Consider the following 18,112-nt stretch of genomic DNA (forward strand, 5'->3'; position numbering starts at 1 on the left):
TCAAGTCCCAAGGAGCAACAGGTGGTATGTATGGGGGCTGTAGACGAAGGCTAACTTGAAGGATACCTGGAATAAAACAGACAGGGCTGAAACTTGTATTCATAAGGCTTGACAAATTTTACATATATAAAGCCGGTTATTAACAGTAAACACCAATATAATCCCACAAATTGCAGATTTCTGCTCCTGAGGTAAATGGCTCACAATAACCCTAACTAAATCATGCTGCTCCAGCTCTATTTGTGCACAGTTTCCAGTGAACTGGGACTGAGTCACTAGAATCTGATAAAATAGAAATAAAACCTAAAAAGCTAATTAAAAAACACACAAGTTAGTGCCTTTGAGTGAAGGCACAAACAAGGCTAAGGTGCTGCTGTAGGGTTGAGGGGTAAAGCTAGGTACACACTGACAGATTTTTTTTTTTTTCCGGTCGGCCCAACAATCGGATTATTTTATTTTCCTTCTAGGCACCAATATCTGAGCTACACACTAAAAGATTTTTTATTTTATTTTTATTTAATTTTCTGCCACATCACACTTCATGTGCCTATGTCCGCCCACAAGGAGGAAGACAGTGATAGGAAATATGGGCAGCTTATGGAGCATGCACACACACTGCTCGATATCGGGAGATTTTTGGTTTGGGACGTCAGATCGCAAAATTAGTAGATCGCTCGTGTGTGTGTGTGTGTGTGTGGGGGCAAGATTTCCAGAATTATCTGCGAAACGCCAAAACGATTGTACACACTGTACAATACATCAGGCCAATGTCCCAATTATTTGGGATAGTGTGGGATAGATTTGTATAGTGTGTACTTAGCGCTAGAGGAGAAGTTTAGTTTAATTATTTTAGTGCCAAACTCCATAGCCCACACTCTAACCCAGAAGTAAATGAGGCAGCGTCCGCCAGATGGATGAAAGAGTCACAATGTAATGGAGCACATCAGAGTATTACTGAGCTGCTCTTGAAATGTCGGAATGTCTCTTCACAGTGGGACCACCAACATCCAATTCGTTTTGCAGCGATGCCAGCTTCCTTAGGGATATTCCTGAGGAAGCAGACAACTTCATAAAACGCATCGCCCTAAATTAGATGTTGAGAGAAATAAAAAACCTAACTCAGTGCACCATTGCCTTGCTCAGCTATGAAGAGACAGGAGAGAAAACAGGATTTTTATACTTACCGGTAAATCCTTTTCTCCTAGTCCGTAGAGGATGCTGGGGTCCACTTTATGTACCATGGGGTATAGACTGTTCCGCATTAGCCATGGGCACTTTAAGACTTTTTCACAGTGTGAACTGGCTCCTCCCTCTATGCCCCTCCTCCAGACCTCAGTATAGCAATTGTGCCCAGGGAGACGGACAATTCGAGAAAAGGATTTACTTTCAAGTTAATGGTGAGATTCACACCAGCTCACACTTCAACCATGCCGCACAACATGGCATTCAATCTAACTCACGCTAACCCGCATGAACATTACAACAACGTGTTGAAAACAATTTTAACACAACACCTGTGTAAAACTATAACAAAATTACTACTGCAGGTAAAGTACACACTGGGCTGGGTGCCCAGCATCCTCTCCGGACTAGGAGAAAAGGATTTACCGGTAGGTATAAAAATCCTGTTTTCTCATACGTCCTAGAGGATGCTGGGGTCCACTTTAGTACCATGGGGTTATACCAAAGCTCCAGTACGGACGGGAGTGTGCGGATGTCCCTGCAGAACAGATTGACCAAACTTTAGGTCATCAGCGGCCAAGGTGTCAAACTTGTAAAACTTAGCAAACGTGTTTGCCCCTGACCAAGTAGCTGCTCGGCAAAGTTGTAATGCCGAGACCCCCCGAGCAGCTGCCCAGGATGAGCCCACCTTTCATGTACAATGGGCATTCACCGAATTCGGCATCAGCAATCCTGCCGTGGAATGAGCGTGTTGAATCATACCTCTGATCCAGCGTGCAATCGTCTGCTTAGAAGCAGGACACCCAATCTTGTTGGGAGCATACAGGACAAACAGAGCCTCTGTTTTCCGTATCCTAGAAGTTCTGGCGACATAAATTTTCAAAGCTCTGACCACATCCAAAGACTTCGAACCAGCGACAGTGTCAGTAGCCACTGGCACCACAATATGTTGGTTTATATGAAAAGAAGAAACCACCTTTGGAAGAAACTGCTGACGAGTTCTCAGCTCAGCTCTATCTTCATGGAATATCAAGTAAGGGCTCTTGTGAGACAAGGCCCCTAACTCAGACACCCTCCTTGCGGATGCCAAAGCCAACAGCATGACCACTTTCCAAGTGAGAAACTCCACCTCCTGGAGAGGTTCAAACCAATCTGACTGAAGAAACTGCAACACCACGTTAAGATCCCACGGTGCCGCAGGAGGCACACATGGAGGTTGGATGTGCAGAACCCCTTTCACGAAGGTCTGGACTTCTGGAAGGGAGGCCAATTGTTTCTGAAAGAAAACAGACAAGGCTGAAATCTGGACCTTGATTGAACCTAATCGTAAGCCCGCATCCACACCTGCCTGAAGAAAATGGAGAAAACGTCCTAAGGGAAACTCTTCCGTTGGAGCCTTCTTGGCTTCACACCAAGATACATATTTTCTCCAAATACGGTGGTAATGTTTAGACGTTACTCCTTTCCTGGCCTGAATAAGAGTGGGAATGACTTCTATGGGGGAATACCCTTTCGGGCTAGGATCCGGCGCTCAACAGCCATGCCGTCAAAAGTAGCCGCTGTAAGTCTTGATACACGAACGGCCCCTGCTGCAGCAGGTCCTCGCAAAGAGGAAGAGGCCGAGGATCTTCTATGAGTAACTCCTGAAGATCTGGATACCAAGCCCTCCTTGGCCATTCTGGGACAATGAGGATCGCTCGAACTCCTGTTCTTATGATTTTGAGAACTTTTGGTATCAGTGGAAGTGGAGGGAAGACATACACCGACCGAAACACCCACTGGGTCACCAGTGCGTCCACTGCTATTGCTTGAGGGTCTCTCGACCTGGAACAATATCTCTGAAGCTTTTTGTTGAGACGAGATGCCATCATGTCTACTTGAGGAACTCCCCAAAGACCTGTCACCTCTGCGAAGACTTCTTGGTGGAGGCCCCATTCTCCTGGATGTAGATCGTGTCTGCTGAGGAAGTCTGCTTCCCAGTTGTCCACTCCCGGAATGAAAATTGCAGACAGAGCTCTTGCATGTCTTTCTGCCCAGAGGAGAATCTTTGTCACCTCTGCCATTGCCGCTCTGCTTTTCGTTACGCCCTGACGGTTTATGGGGGTAATTCCAAGTTGATCGCAGCAGGAAATTTTTTAGCAGTTGGGCAAAACCATGTGCACTGCAGGGGAGGCAGATATAATATGTGCAGAGAGAGATAGATTTGGGTGTGGTGTGTTCAATCTGCAATCTAAATTGCAGTGTAAAAATAAAGCAGCCAGTATTTACCCTGCACAGAAACAAAATAACCCACCCAAATCCAACTCTCTCTGCACATGTTATATCTGCCCCCCCTGCAGTGCACATGGTTTTGTCCAACTGCTAAAAAATTTCCTGCTGCAATCAACTTGGAATTACCCCCTATGTACGCTACTGCTGTTACATTGTCTGACTGGATCTGTATGGGTTGATCTTGAAGAAGATGCCCCGCTTGTAGAAGGCCGTTGTAAACTGCTCTCAACTCCAGAACATTAATGTGAAGACAGGTTTCTTGACTTGACCATCTTCCTTGGAAGCTTTCCCCCTGTGTGACTGCTCCCCAACCTCGGAGACTTGCATACATGGTTACTAGGACCCAGTCCTGAATCCCGAACCTGCGTCCTTCCAGGAGGTGAGAACTGTGCAGCCACCACAGGAGCGAAATTCTGGCTTTGGAAGACAGGATTATCCTCTGATGCATGTGTATATGGGATCCGGACCACTTGTCCAACAGGTCCCACTGGAATACTCTGGCATGGAATCGGCCAAAGTGTATGGCCTCGTAGGCCGCTATCATCTTCCCCAACAACCAAATGCATTGATGAATCGACACTCTTGTTGGTTTTAGAATTTGTTTGACCATTCTCTGGATTTCCAGAGCCTTTTCTACTGGACGAAATACCCTCTGTACTTCTGTGTCCAGTATCATCCCCAGAAATGATAATCTTGTCGTCGGTTCCAACTGTGACTTTGGAAAATGTATGATCCAACCGTGTTGTTGAAGTATTGTCAGGGAGAGGGCAATGTTCTGCACCAACCTTTCCCTGGCTCTCGCTTTTATCAGAAGATCGTCCATGTAAGGAATTTATTGACTCCTTGCTGTCGAAGGAGGACCATCATCTCAGCCATCACCTTGGTGAAGACCCTCGGTGCCGTGGAGAGTCCGAACGGCAATGTCTGAATTGGTAATGACAATCCTGTACTGCAAATCTCAGATAAGCCTGATGCGGAGGATAAATAGGAACATGTAAGTAGGCATCTTTTATGTCCTCTGACACCATGAAGTCCCTTTCCTCTAGACTGGAAATCACTGCCCTCAGAGATTCCATCTTGAATTTGAACCTTTGCAGGTAGGGATTCAGTGTTTTCAGATTTAGAATCGGTCTGACCGAGCCGTCCGGCTTCGGAACTACGAAAAGGCTTGAATAAAACCCTTCTCCTTGTTGCGACAAGGGGACCAGGACAATCACTTGATCCTGACACAATTTTTGTATTGCTGCTGATACCACTTCCCTGTCTGGGATAGAAACTGGTAAGGCCGATTTGAAAAATCGGCATGGGGGAATGTCTTGAAACTCCAGCTTGTAACCGTGGGACACTATTTGTGAGACCCACGGGTCCAGGCCAGATTGAACCCAAATATGACTGTAGAGTTTCAGACGTGCCCCCACCTGAGCAGACTCCTGCAAGGGAGCCCCAGCGTCATACTGAAGATTTGGCAGAAGCAGAGGTTGATTTCTGCTCCTGTGATCCTGGAGACGCTGTGGACTTTTTTCCTTTTCCCCTTCCTCTACTGGCAAAGAAAGGGGAACCTTTACCCTTTTTCTATTTATTGGACCGAAAGGACTGCATCTGAGAGTGATGTGTCTTTTTCGCCGGCGCAGGAGCATAAGGCAAAAATGTAGACTTTGGAAAGGGGGGTGATAGAGTCTGCACAGGATCTCTCAATCTAAATACTTGCTGATTTAATTGGTAGAGGATAAACCTATAGCTATAACGTAAACCAACATATGGCCATGAATGAGTTAATAATTAATATCTGGCACTGGGTTGGCGGTGCTCCCAGAGGTAGTTCAGTAAACTAGTCAAAGGAGAGTGTATGGTTCCTGTATAGTACAGGAGCCAAAAGAGAAAAGAAGAAAGACTACAAGTCTCTTCTGGGGCACACTTTTGTTGTGAAATGTGTAATATTGTTATATTAAAAAATAACTTTTATTAATATTCCTCTAAAATAAGGGGCTATGAGGCAAAAAAGAACAGAGAAATGATAAGGATACTATCAATTATCAAAAGGTTAATCTATCCAATTTGAGCATAATTGATTGAATCACGTGATACAAATCAAACTGAATGACTCCGTTTGGCAAAATTATATGTGTGTCTCTAATGTTAGAGGAAATACAATTAAAGTATAAATAATGTGTGGGTTATCTTCTTCCGAAAAAAAGAGATGTACTTATAATAAAAATAACAATAACAATATATCGGAAGAGAGAGGTATTTCTCTGTCTAACAAACCGGGCTCCACCCTGATAATTGGTAAGAAATCAACTTCCACAATCTGAAGTAGATGTAGTGATTGATAACAATAATACTTTGGCTCCGGGTCCTGTGTTCTGAATTAGGATATAGGATATAAATACCTGCGGTACCAAGTATTCTCTGGTGGTCTCCCAACCAGGTACTGACCTGGCCCACAGTGCTTGGCTTCCAAGATCAGACGAGGTTGGGCATACTCAGTGTGGTTTGACCGCAGGTAAATATATCCTGCTTAATGATGTCCGGAACCAAGTATTTAGTTCTGAAAGATCTCACATTTTTGGTGAGATATTTTGGAGCTCTTATAATCCAGACACTAGTAGCACCTGGTATTCCCTGATGTTCACCAAGGGTATACTCTTTACCGGTCCCTCTGGTCTAAACCTCAAAAAAAAAAAAAAAAAGTGACTGAAATAGTCTTTTACAGTGTTATAGACTTTGGGTTGATGTCTGGATGGCACCGGTGGTTGGTGGCGGTCAATGGGGAAATAGAGAATCAGCTACGAGCTAATTTGGGGTTTAATCCAAGTATTTAAAGATTCTCCAGATTCGTCCAGGAGTCTTGCGTGACTGTAATGCTGGTATTGGTCCCAAAATACTGGCCTAAAAATAGCAGATGTTCCAGTGGGAATTAATGATCAAAAAATCAAAGAAGCGGGAAAGACCCTGTTAAGAACCATGTGTGGATTGTGTTGAAGTTACAAAAATTATATATATGCAGAAAATATACATTAATAATAATAATGGTAACAAATTGAGGATAAGTCCTGGACCAGGGTACGGCTACTAATAAGCCTGATGCATTCCCCTTGTTGCCATGTTTCTTATATATTTCAACTTAGTATAAGATATCTAAGTGAAAAGTCACATCAGTATCTGAGAAACTTAAAGCCACAAAAAATATATATGCAGTTTGGCGGAAGTATCGTCTCCGATGGTGCATCAGACAAAAAGATTATATCCTACTGTTAGGTGGAGGGGTGAGATACCCCCCTTAGTCGATGGAGACTGCCGCTAGAGGTCCATGGTGGAGGGGGAGCCCAGCAGAAAGACGCCGGTGTCCGCGGTCCGCCGACCGGAAGTTCGGAAACCGGAACCGGAAGTGACGACGTACGTTTCGCTCGGGGAGCTTGTTCACGGAATGTAATGTAGACTGTAATGTAGACTTACCTGCGGTAGCCGCAGAAACTAAGGCATCCAGCCCCTCTCCAAACAAGGCCTCTCCTTTATACGGGAGAGCCTCCATATTCCTTTTGGATCCTGCATCAGCATTCCATTGGCGAATCCACAGCACCCTACGTGCTGAGATCGCCATGGTAGCGGCAAATATCTTTCATAGCGTCAAGCATGTACTCAGCAGCGTTCTTGATATGACCTAGCGTGAGGAGTATTTAGTCTTTATCGTGTCAATGTCTGGTGACAAGTTTTCTGACCATTTTTCAATAGCACTACTCACCCACGCACAGGCAATGGTAGGCCTGAGAAGTGTCCCATTGGCCACATAGATAGATTTCAACATAGTCTCTAACTTGCGGTCTGCCGGCTCCTTGTTTTGTTAACCGTGACAGGGCACTGTCTAGAATGGGGGGTGACCTTTTCCTGTCTTCTGCAGTGAAAAGGTAAGCCGCCTGAATTCGTTTTGGAATCTGAAATTTCTTTTCAGGATTAGTCCAGACTCCCTCAAAGAGACTGTTTAGCTCATGAGATGGAGGGAAAGTTACATTAATTTCCTTTTGTTTATTAAAGTAAGCCTTCTCCTGTGGTAAAGGAGGGGGCTCCGTAACTTCTAACACCTCCTTTATAGCAATAATCATGTATTGAATGTTTTTTGCTAATTTTGTATCTATTCCCCTGGAATCACTAGTGTCGACACAGGAATCAGAGTCCGTGTCGGTATCAGTTTGTACTACTTGTGCAAAAGATCTTTTTTGTGAACCTGAAGGGTCCCCTGTGGATGAAAAGGCAGAACTATTAAAAATCACATCTTCCACGGATTTTCTCCAGTTTTCTGCATGAGACTCAGATTTATCCAATCTCTTACTGATGTGATTCACACTATCACGTAATTCTTTCACCCATTCAGGCTCGTGGTGCGATGGCAGTGCCACCACATTACAACTCTGTGTCCCTAAAATGGCTCCCTCAGGGGAAGAGCTCCCTGCCTCAGACATGTCACAGTCGTGCACAACCACTCCGGGACTTATAGGGGACAGACCCACAGTAAAATCTGTCAGAAGGACACAGACAGGATGCCAGTTCACAACCCAGCGCCAGTAATCAAACGTCTGTGAGACACAAAATGCCCACAGACCTGCAGCGCTTTTACAATGATATTATCACACTATATATAGCGCCACATTTCACTGTGCCCCCCCCCCCTCCCCCTGTTTGTCACCTTGATACTTGTACTCAGCAGTGGAGGAGGACCAGTGTTGTCTCTGCAGCCTGAGGAGAAAATGGCGCTGAGCAGTGTGCTGGCTGATTGAGGAGGAAGCCCCGCCCCCATATTGGCGCATTTCTCCTCAGCTTCTTTGATACAGATATTTATACTGGCGGGGGTAGGACAGTGCTAGAGCTCCCTGCCTCAGACATGCCACACACACTCCGGGGCTTATTGGGGACAGACCCACAGTAAAATCGGTCAGAAAGACACAGAACAGGATTTGCCAGCTCACAACTCAGCGACAAGGAAAAAATCCCTTTGTCATGTACCTTGTACACAGAGACCTTTAGCACTTGTAAAATGCCAATAATATGACAGAGCACCCAAATTACACTCCCCCCCCCCCTTTTTGCACCCTGATACTTGATTCAGCAGTGGAGAGGAGGATCAGCGGTTCTTCCCCTACAGCAGGTGGGAGAAAATGGCGCTGAACAGTGTGGTGGCTGCCTGAGGAAGAAGCTCCACCCCCTGTAATGGCGCATTTCCCCTCAGAACTCATTTTTAATCTTTATACTGGCGGGGGTGTAGGACTGTGCCACAACATCATATGCTACCTTTTGGCAGTCAGAGTAGGTTTCATGCTGCCCAGGGCCCCATTCCCCACGCCCTGCTGGGCTTTGTGTTATGGGTAGCATGCTCGTACAGCGTTCCCACTCGCTGCGCAGTACCTTAAGCCGTCACGATAACCGGAGGTCCTCTCTGCAGATCTCCGGTAACACTACTCACCAGTCTTCTGACTTCTGGCTCTGTTAGGGGGGTAATGGCGTGCTGTGGGAGTAAGCGCATAGTACCCTTCAGGAGCCATGAAACTATTTAGGAAGTTTGTTCCTACTTCTTCCCCCTAAGACCCACGAAGCAGGGAGACTGTTGTCAGCAGTCTCCCTGTAAAATAAAAAGAAGATTTTGGTACTTACCAATAAATCCATTTCTCTGAATTCTCTAGGGGACACTGGAGCATTCTGAGACAGTAGGGGCGTGAAGCCTGCAACCGGTGGTGTGGCACAATCTAAAATTAGCATTGTCTGCACAGCCGGCTCCTCCCCCTTCACATCCCTCCTCCCTCAGTTTGGAAAATGTGACTGAGAGAATAGGACATGATACTGGAGCACCAGGCGAGGAACCGAACCTAGCAACATAGCAAACAGCATCCCAGAAACTCTTAGCGTTGGTTTTTCGATTGTTTGTACGAACTGAACAAGAACTTTAAAAACAGCAGGCCGACAGCACAGAGGCGGGCGTCCAGTGTCCCCTAGAGGATTCAGTAGGTACCAAAATCCTCTTTCCTCTTTCATCCACTAGGGGACACTGGAACATTCTGAGACAGTAGGGGACGTCCCAAAGTTATCCCCCAGGGAGGGAGTGTTGTCGGTGGCCTGCAAAACGACACATCCGATTGTAGAAACTTCGGACGCAAAGATATCAAACTTGTAAAATTTCGCGAACATGTGGGCTGAGGACCACATCGCCGCTCTGCAAAGTTGAGTAGTGGAAACACTTCTGGCAGCCTCCCATGAGGCACCCACTGATCGGGCGATATGAGCACCCGTCTGAACTGGAACCTGTTTTCCACAGGCAATATAGGCTTGCCAAATGGCATGTCTAATCCATCTAGACAAAGACTGCGTAGATGCTGACCAACCCTTCTTAGGCCCATCATAAAGAAAAACAAATGGTCCGACTTTCTGAAGAACGACGTAACTTGTACGCATATCCTTAAAGCTCGGACAACATCCAAGGACACGTCCCCATCTGCGAGACCCTGGAAAGATGGGATCACAATGGGTTGGTTGACGTGAAACCCCCGAAACAAACTTAGGCAGGGATTCAGCTCTTGTACGGAGTTCTGCCCTATCCTCAGGAAAAGGCAAAAAGGGGCTCTTACACGATAAGGCACCCAACTCAGGATCTGTCTGGCCGAAGCCAAGGCAAGTAATAACGTGACCTTCCAAGAAAATAAGAATTTACTTACCGATAATACTATTTCTCGTAGTCCGTAGTGGATGCTGGGAACTCCGTAAGGACCATGGGGAATAGCGGCTCCGCAGGAGACAGGGCACAAAAGTAAAAGCTTTAGGACTACCTGGTGTGCACTGGCTCCTCCCCCTATGACCCTCCTCCAAGCCTCAGTTAGGATACTGTGCCCGGACGAGCGTACACAATAAGGAAGGATATTGAATCCCGGGTAAGACTCATACCAGCCACACCAATCACACCGTACAACCTGTGATCTGAACCCAGTTAACAGCATGATAACAGAGGAGCCTCTGAAAAGATGGCTCACAACAATAATAACCCGATTTTTGTAACAATAACTATGTACAAGTATTGCAGACAATCCGCACTTGGGATGGGCGCCCAGCATCCACTACGGACTACGAGAAATAGAATTATCGGTAAGTAAATTCTTATTTTCTCTGACGTCCTAGTGGATGCTGGGAACTCCGTAAGGACCATGGGGATTATACCAAAGCTCCCAAACGGGCGGGAGAGTGCGGATGACTCTGCAGCACCGAATGAGAGAACTCCAGGTCCTCCTCAGCCAGGGTATCAAATTTGTAGAATTTAGCAAACGTGTTTGCCCCTGACCAAGTAGCTGCTCGGCAAAGTTGTAAAGCCGAGACCCCTCGGGCAGCCGCCCAAGATGAGCCCACTTTCCTTGTGGAATGGGCTTTTACAGATTTTGGCTGTGGCAGGCCTGCCACAGAATGTGCAAGCTGAATTGTACTACAAATCCAACGAGCAATAGTCTGCTTAGAAGCAGGAGCACCCAGCTTGTTGGGTGCATACAGGATAAACAGCGAGTCAGATTTTCTGACTCCAGCCGTCCTGGAAACATATATTTTCAGGGCCCTGACTACGTCCAGCAACTTGGAGTCCTCCAAGTCCCTAGTAGCCGCAGGCACCACAATAGGCTGGTTCAAGTGAAATGTTGAAACCACCTTAGGGAGAAATTGAGGACGAGTCCTCAATTCTGCCCTGTCCGTATGAAAAATTAGGTAAGGGCTTTTATAGGATAAAGCCGCCAATTCTGAGACACGCCTGGCTGAAGCCAGGGCTAACAGCATTACCACCTTCCATGTGAGATATTTTAAGTCCACAGTGGAAAGTGGTTCAAACCAATGTGATTTTAGGAATCACAAAACTACATTGAGATCCCAAGGTGCCACTGGAGGCACAAAAGGAGGTTGTATATGCAGTACCCCCTTGACAAACGTCTGTACTTCAGGAACTGAAGCCAGTTCTTTTTGGAAGAAAATCGACAGGGCCGAAATTTGAACCTTAATGGACCCTAATTTTAGGCCCATAGACAGTCCTGTTTGCAGGAAATGCAGGAAACGACCCAGTTGAAATTCCTCTGTAGGGGCCTTCCTGGCCTCGCACCACGCAACATATTTACGCCAAATACGGTGATAATGTTGTACGGTTACATCCTTCCTGGCTTTGATCAGGATAGGGATGACTTCATCCGGAATGCCTTTTTCCTTCAGGATCCGGCGTTCAACCGCCATGCCGTCAAACGCAGCCGCGGTAAGTCTTGGAACAGACAGGGTCCCTGCTGGAGCAGGTCCTTTCTTAGAGGTAGAGGCCACGGGTCCTCTGTGAGCATCTCTTGAAGTTCCGGGTACCAAGTCCTTCTTGGCCAATCCGGAGCCACGAGTATAGTCCTTACTCCTCTCCTTCTTATGATCCTCAGTACCTTGGGTATGAGAGGCAGAGGAGGGAACGCATACACTGACTGGTACACCCATGGTGTTACCAGAGCGTCCACAGCTATTGCCTGAGGGTCCCTCGACCTGGCGCAATACCTGTCTAGTTTTTTGTTGAGGCGGGACGCCATCATGTCCACCTTTGGTTTTTCCCAACGGTTCACAATCATGTGGAAGACTTCTGGGTGAAGTCCCCACTCCCCCGGGTGGAGGTCGTGTCTGCTGAGGAAGTCTGCTTCCCAGTTGTCCACTCCCGGAATGAACACTGCTGACAGTGCTATCACATGATTTTCTGCCCAGCGAAGAATCCTTGCAACTTCTGTCATTGCCCTCCTGCTTCTTGTGCCGCCCTGTCTGTTTACGTGGGCGACTGCCGTGATGTTGTCCGACTGGATCAGCACCGGCTGACCTTGAAGCAGAGGTCTTGCTAGGCTCAGAGCATTGTAGATGGCTCTTAGCTCCAGGATATTTATGTGAAGTGATGTCTCCAGGCTTGACCACAAGCCCTGGAAATTTCTTCCCTGTGTGACTGCTCCCCAGCCTCTCAGGCTGGCATCCGTGGTCACCAGGACCCAGTCCTGAATGCCGAATCTGCGGCCCTCTAGAAGATGAGCACTCTGCAACCACCACAGGAGAGACACTTGTCCTTGGAGACAAGATTATCCGCTGATGCATCTGAAGATGCGACCCGGACCATTTGTCTAGCAGATCCCACTGGAAGGTTCTTGCGTGGAATCTGCCGAATGGGATTGCTTCGTAAGAAGCCACCATTTTTCCCAGAACCCTTGTGCATTGATGCACTGAGACTTGGCCTGGTTTTAGGAGCTTTCTGACTAGTTCGGATAACTCCCTGGCTTTCTCCTCCGGGAGAAACACCTTTTTCTGGACTGTGTCCAGGATCATCCCTAGGAATAGAAGTCGTGTCGTCGGGATCAGCTGTGATTTTGGAATATTGAGAATCCAACCGTGCTGGCGCAGCACTATCTGAGATAGTGCTACCCCGACTTCCAACTGTTCCCTGGATCTTGCCCTTATCAGGAGATCGTCCAAGTAAGGGATAACTAAAACTCCCTTCCTTCGAAGGAGTATCATCATTTCGGCCATTACCTTGGTAAAGACCCGGGGTGCCGTGGACAATCCAAACGGCAGCGTCTGAAACTGATAGTGACAGTTCTGTACCACAAACCTGAGGTACCCTTGGTGAGAAGGGTAAATTGGGACGTGTAGGTAAGCATCTTTGGTGTCCAGAGACACCATATAGTCCCCTTCTTCCAGGTTTGCAATCACTGCTCTGAGTGACTCCATCTTGAATTTGAACCTTTGTATGTAAGTGTTCAAGGATTTCAGGTTTAAAATTGGTCTCACCGAGCCGTCCGGCTTCGGTACCACAAATAGTGTGGAATAGTACCCCTTTCCCTGTTGTAGGAGGGGTACCTTGATTATCACCTGCTGGGAATACAGCTTGTGAATGGCTTCCAATACTGCCTCCCTGTCTGAGGGAGACGTCGGTAAAGCAGACTTTAGAAAACGGCGAGGGGGAGACGTCTCGAATTCCAATTTGTACCCCTGAGATACCACCTGAAGGATCCAGGGGTCCACTTGCGAGTGGGCCCACTGCGCACTGAACTTCTTGAGACGGGCCCCCACCGTGCCTGAGTCCGCTTGTAAAGCCCCAGCGTCATGCTGAGGACTTTGCGGAGGCGGGAGAGGGCTTTTGTTCCTGGGAACTGGCTGTTTGTTGCAGCCTTTTTCCTCTCCCTCTGCCACGGGGCAGAAATGAGGCGCCTTTTGCCCGCTTGCCCTTATGGGGCCGAAAGGACTGCGCCTGATAGTATGGCGTCTTATTAGGTTGAGAAGCTACCTGGGGTAAAAATGTGGATTTTCCAGCAGTTGCCGTGGCTACCAGGTCTGATAGACCTACCCCAAATAACTCCTCCCCCTTATAAGGCAATACTTCCATGTGCCTTTTAGAATCCGCATCACCTGACCACTGCCGCGTCCATAAACCTCTTCTTGCAGAAATGGACAGCGCGCTAACTCTTGATGCCAGTCGGCAAATATCCCTCTGTGCATCACGCATATATAGAAATGCATCCTTCAAATGCTCTATAGTCAATAATATACTGTCCCTATCAAGGGTATCAATATTTTCAGTCAGGGAATCCGACCACGCCCGGCCCGCACTGCACATCCAGGCTGAGGCTATTGCTGGTCGCAGTATAACACCCGTGTGAGAGTATATACATTTTAGGATATTCTCCAGCTTTCTATCGGCAGGTTCCTTTAGGGCGGCCGTATCAGGAGAGGGTAGTGCTACCTGTTTAGACAAGCGTGTGAGCGCTTTATCCACCCTAGGGGGTGTTTCCCAACGTGCCCTATCCTCTGGCGGGAAAGGGTACGATGCCAATAACCTTTTAGGAATTATCAGTTTTTTATCGGGGGAAACCCACGCCTCATCACACACTTCATTTAATTCCTCGGATACAGGAAAAACTACAGGCAGTTTTTTCTCACCAAACATAATACCCTTCTTAGAGGTACTTGTATTATCAGATATATGCAATACATTTCTCTGACGTCCTAAGTGGATGCTGGGGACTCCGTCAGGACCATGGGGGATAGCGGCTCCGCAGGAGACAGGGCACAAAAGTAAAAGCTTTAGGATCAGGTGGTGTGCACTGGCTCCTCCCCCTATGACCCTCCTCCAAGCCTCAGTTAGATTTTTGTGCCCGGCCGAGAAGGGTGCAATCTAGGTGGCTCTCCTAAAGAGCTGCTTAGAGTAAAAGTTTGTTAGGTTTTTTATTTTCAGTGAGTCCTGCTGGCAACAGGCTCACTGCTACGAGGGACTTAGGGGAGAGAAGTGAACTCACCTGCGTGCAGGATGGATTGGCTTCTTAGGCTACTGGACACCATTAGCTCCAGAGGGAGTCGGAACACAGGTCTCACCCTGGGGTTCGTCCCGGAGCCGCGCCGCCGACCCCCCTTGCAGATGCCGAAAAGTGAAGGTCCAGAAACGGCGGCAGAAGACTCTTCAGTCTTCATAAGGTAGCGCACAGCACTGCAGCTGTGCGCCATTGTTGTCAGCACACTTCATAGCAGCGGTCACTGAGGGTGCAGGGCGCTGGGGGGGGGGGCGCCCTGGGCAGCAATGATAGTACCTTATTCTGGCTAAAAATACATCACATATAGCCCCTGGGGGCTATATGGATGTATTTAACCCCTGCCAGGTCTCAGAAAAACGGGAGAAGAAGCCCGCCGAAAAGGGGGCGGGGCCTATTCTCCTCAGCACACAGCGCCATTTTCCCTCACAGAAATGCTGGTGGGAAGGCTCCCAGGCTCTCCCCTGCACTGCACTACAGAAACAGGGTTAAAACAGAGAGGGGGGGCACTTATTTGGCGATATATATATATATATTAAAATGCTATAAGGGAAAAACACTTATATAAAGGTTGTCCCTGTATAATTATAGCGTTTTTGGTGTGTGCTGGCAAACTCTCCCTCTGTCTCCCCAAAGGGCTAGTGGGGTCCTGTCCTCTATCAGAGCATTCCCTGTGTGTGTGCTGTGTGTCGGTACGTGTGTGTCGACATGTATGAGGACGATGTTGGTGAGGAGGCGGAGCAATTGCCTGAAATGGTGATGTCACTCTCTAGGGAGTCGACACCGGAATGGATGGCTTATTTAAGGAATTACGTGATAATGTCAACACGCTGCAAGGTCGGTTGACGACATGAGACGGCCGGCAAACAAATTAGTACCTGTCCAGACGTCTCAAACACCGTCAGGGGCTGTAAAACGCTCATTTACCTCAGTCGGTCGACACAGACACGGACACTGACTCCAGTGTCGACGGTGAAGAAACAAACGTATTTTCCTTTAGGGCCACACGTTACATGTTAAGGGCAATGAAGGAGGTGTTACATAATTCTGATACTACAAGTACCACAAGAAGGGTATTATGTGGGGTGTGAAAAAACTACTTGTAGTTTTTCCTGAATCAGATAAATTAAATGAAGTGTGTGATGATGCGTGGGTTTCCCCCGATAGAAAATTATTGGCGGTATACCCTTTCCCGCCAGAAGTTAGGGCGCGTTGGAAAACACCCTTTAGGGTGGATAAGGCGCTCACACGCTTATCAAAACAAGTGGCGGTACCGTCTCCAGATAGGGCCGCCCTCAAGGAGCCAGCTGAGAGGCTGGAAAATATCCTAAAAAGGTATATACACACATACTGGTGTTATACTGCGACCAGCGATCGCCTCAGCCTGGATGTGCAGCGCTGGGGTGGCTTGGTCGGATTCCCTGACTGAAAATATTGATACCCTTGACAGGGACAGTATTTTATTGACTATAGAGCATTTAAAGGATGCATTTCTATATATGCGAGATGCACAGAGGGATATTTGCACTCTGGCATCAAGAGTAAGTGCGATGTCCATATCTGCCAGAATATGTTTATGGACACGACAGTGGTCAGGTGATGCAGATTCCAAACGGCACATGGAAGTATTGCCGTATAAAGGGGAGGAGTTATTTGGGGTCGGTCCATCGGACCTGGTGGCCTCGGCAACAGCTGGAAAATCCACCTTTTTTACCCCAAATCACATCTCAGCAGATAAAGACACCGTCTTTTCAGCCTCAGTCCTTTCGTCCCCATAAGGGCAAGCGGGCAAAAGGCCAGTCATATCTGCCCAGGGATAGAGGAAAGGGAAGAAGACTGCAGCAGGCAGCCCATTCCCAGGAACAGAAGCCCTCCACAGCTTCTGCCAAGTCCTCAGCATGACGCTAGGGCCGTACAAGCGGACTCAAGTGCGGTGGGGGGTCGTCTCAAGAGTTTCAGCGCGTAGTGGGCTCACTCGCAAGTGGACCCCTGGATCCTACAAGTAGTATCCCAGGGGTACAGACTGGAAATTCGAGACGTCTCCCCCTCGCAGGCTCCTGATGTCTGCTTTACCAACGTCTTCCTCCGACAGGGAGGCAGTATTGGAAACAATTCACAAGCTGTATTCCCAGCAGGTGATAATCAAAGTACCCCTCCTACAACAAGGAAAGGGGTATTATTCCACACTATATTGTGGTACTGAAGCCAGACGGCTCGATGAGACCTATTCTAAATGGGAAATCTTTGAACACTTACATACAAAGGTTCAAATCAAGATGGAGTCACTCAGAGCAGTGATAGCGAACCAGGAAGAAGGGGACTATATGGTGTCCCTGGACATCAAGGATGCTTACCTCCATGTCCCAAATTGCCCTTCTCACCAAGGGTACCTCAGGTTCGTGGTACGGAACTGTCACTATCAGTTTCAGACGCTGCCGTTTGGATTGTCCACGGCACCTCGGGTCTTTACCAAAGTAATGGCCGAAATGATGATTCTTCTTCAAAGAAAAGGCGTCTTAATTATCCCTTACTTGGACGATCTCCTGATAAGGGCAAGGTCCAGAGAACAGTTGGAAGTCGGAGTAGCACTATCTCAAGTAGTTCTACGACAGCACGGGTGGATTCTAAATATCCAAAATCGCAGCCGTTTCCGACGACACGTCTGCTGTTCCTAGGGATGGTTCTGGACACAGTCCAGAAAAAGGTGTTTCTCCCGGAGGAGAAAGCCAGGGAGTTATCCGAGCTAGTCAGGAACCTCCTAAAACCAGGAAAAGTGTCAGTGCATCATTGCACAAGAGTCCTGGGAAAAATGATGGCTTATTACGAAGCGATTCCATTCGGCAGATTCCACGCAAGAACTTTTCAGTGGGATCTGCTGGACAAATGGTCCGGATCGCATTTTCAGATGCATCAGCGGATAACGCTATCTCCAAGGACAAGGGTGTCTCTCCTGTGGTGGTTACAGAGTGCTCATCTTCTAGAGGGCCACAGATTCGGCATTCAGGATTGGATGCTGGTGACCACGGAGGCCAGCCTGAGAGGCTGGGGAGCAGTCACACAGGGAAAAAATTTCCAGGGAGTGTGATCAAGTCTGGAGATTTTTCTCCACATAAATATACTGGAGCTAAGGGCAATTTACAATGCTCTAAGCTTAGCAAGACCTCTGCTTCAAGGTCAGCCGGTATTGATCCAGTGGGACAACATCACGGCAGTCGCCCACGTAAACAGACAGGGCGGCACAAGAAGCAGGAGGGCAATGGCAGAAACTGCAAGGATTTTTCGCTGGGCGGAAAATCATGTGATAGCACTGTCAGCAGTGTTCATTCCGGGAGTGGACAACTGGG

At 47.7% G+C, this 18,112-nt stretch overlaps 1 pseudogene; it reads right to left on the reverse strand.

Moving 5' to 3' along the window:
* Positions 1-5,840: 5,840 nt before the first annotated feature.
* LOC134937358 (5S ribosomal RNA) lies at positions 5,841-5,958 on the reverse strand (annotated as a pseudogene).
* Between the last annotated feature and the right edge of the window lie 12,154 nt (positions 5,959-18,112).

Source organism: Pseudophryne corroboree, chromosome 6, assembly GCF_028390025.1.
Source record: "Pseudophryne corroboree isolate aPseCor3 chromosome 6, aPseCor3.hap2, whole genome shotgun sequence".
In the NCBI taxonomy this organism is placed as follows: domain Eukaryota; kingdom Metazoa; phylum Chordata; class Amphibia; order Anura; family Myobatrachidae; genus Pseudophryne; species Pseudophryne corroboree.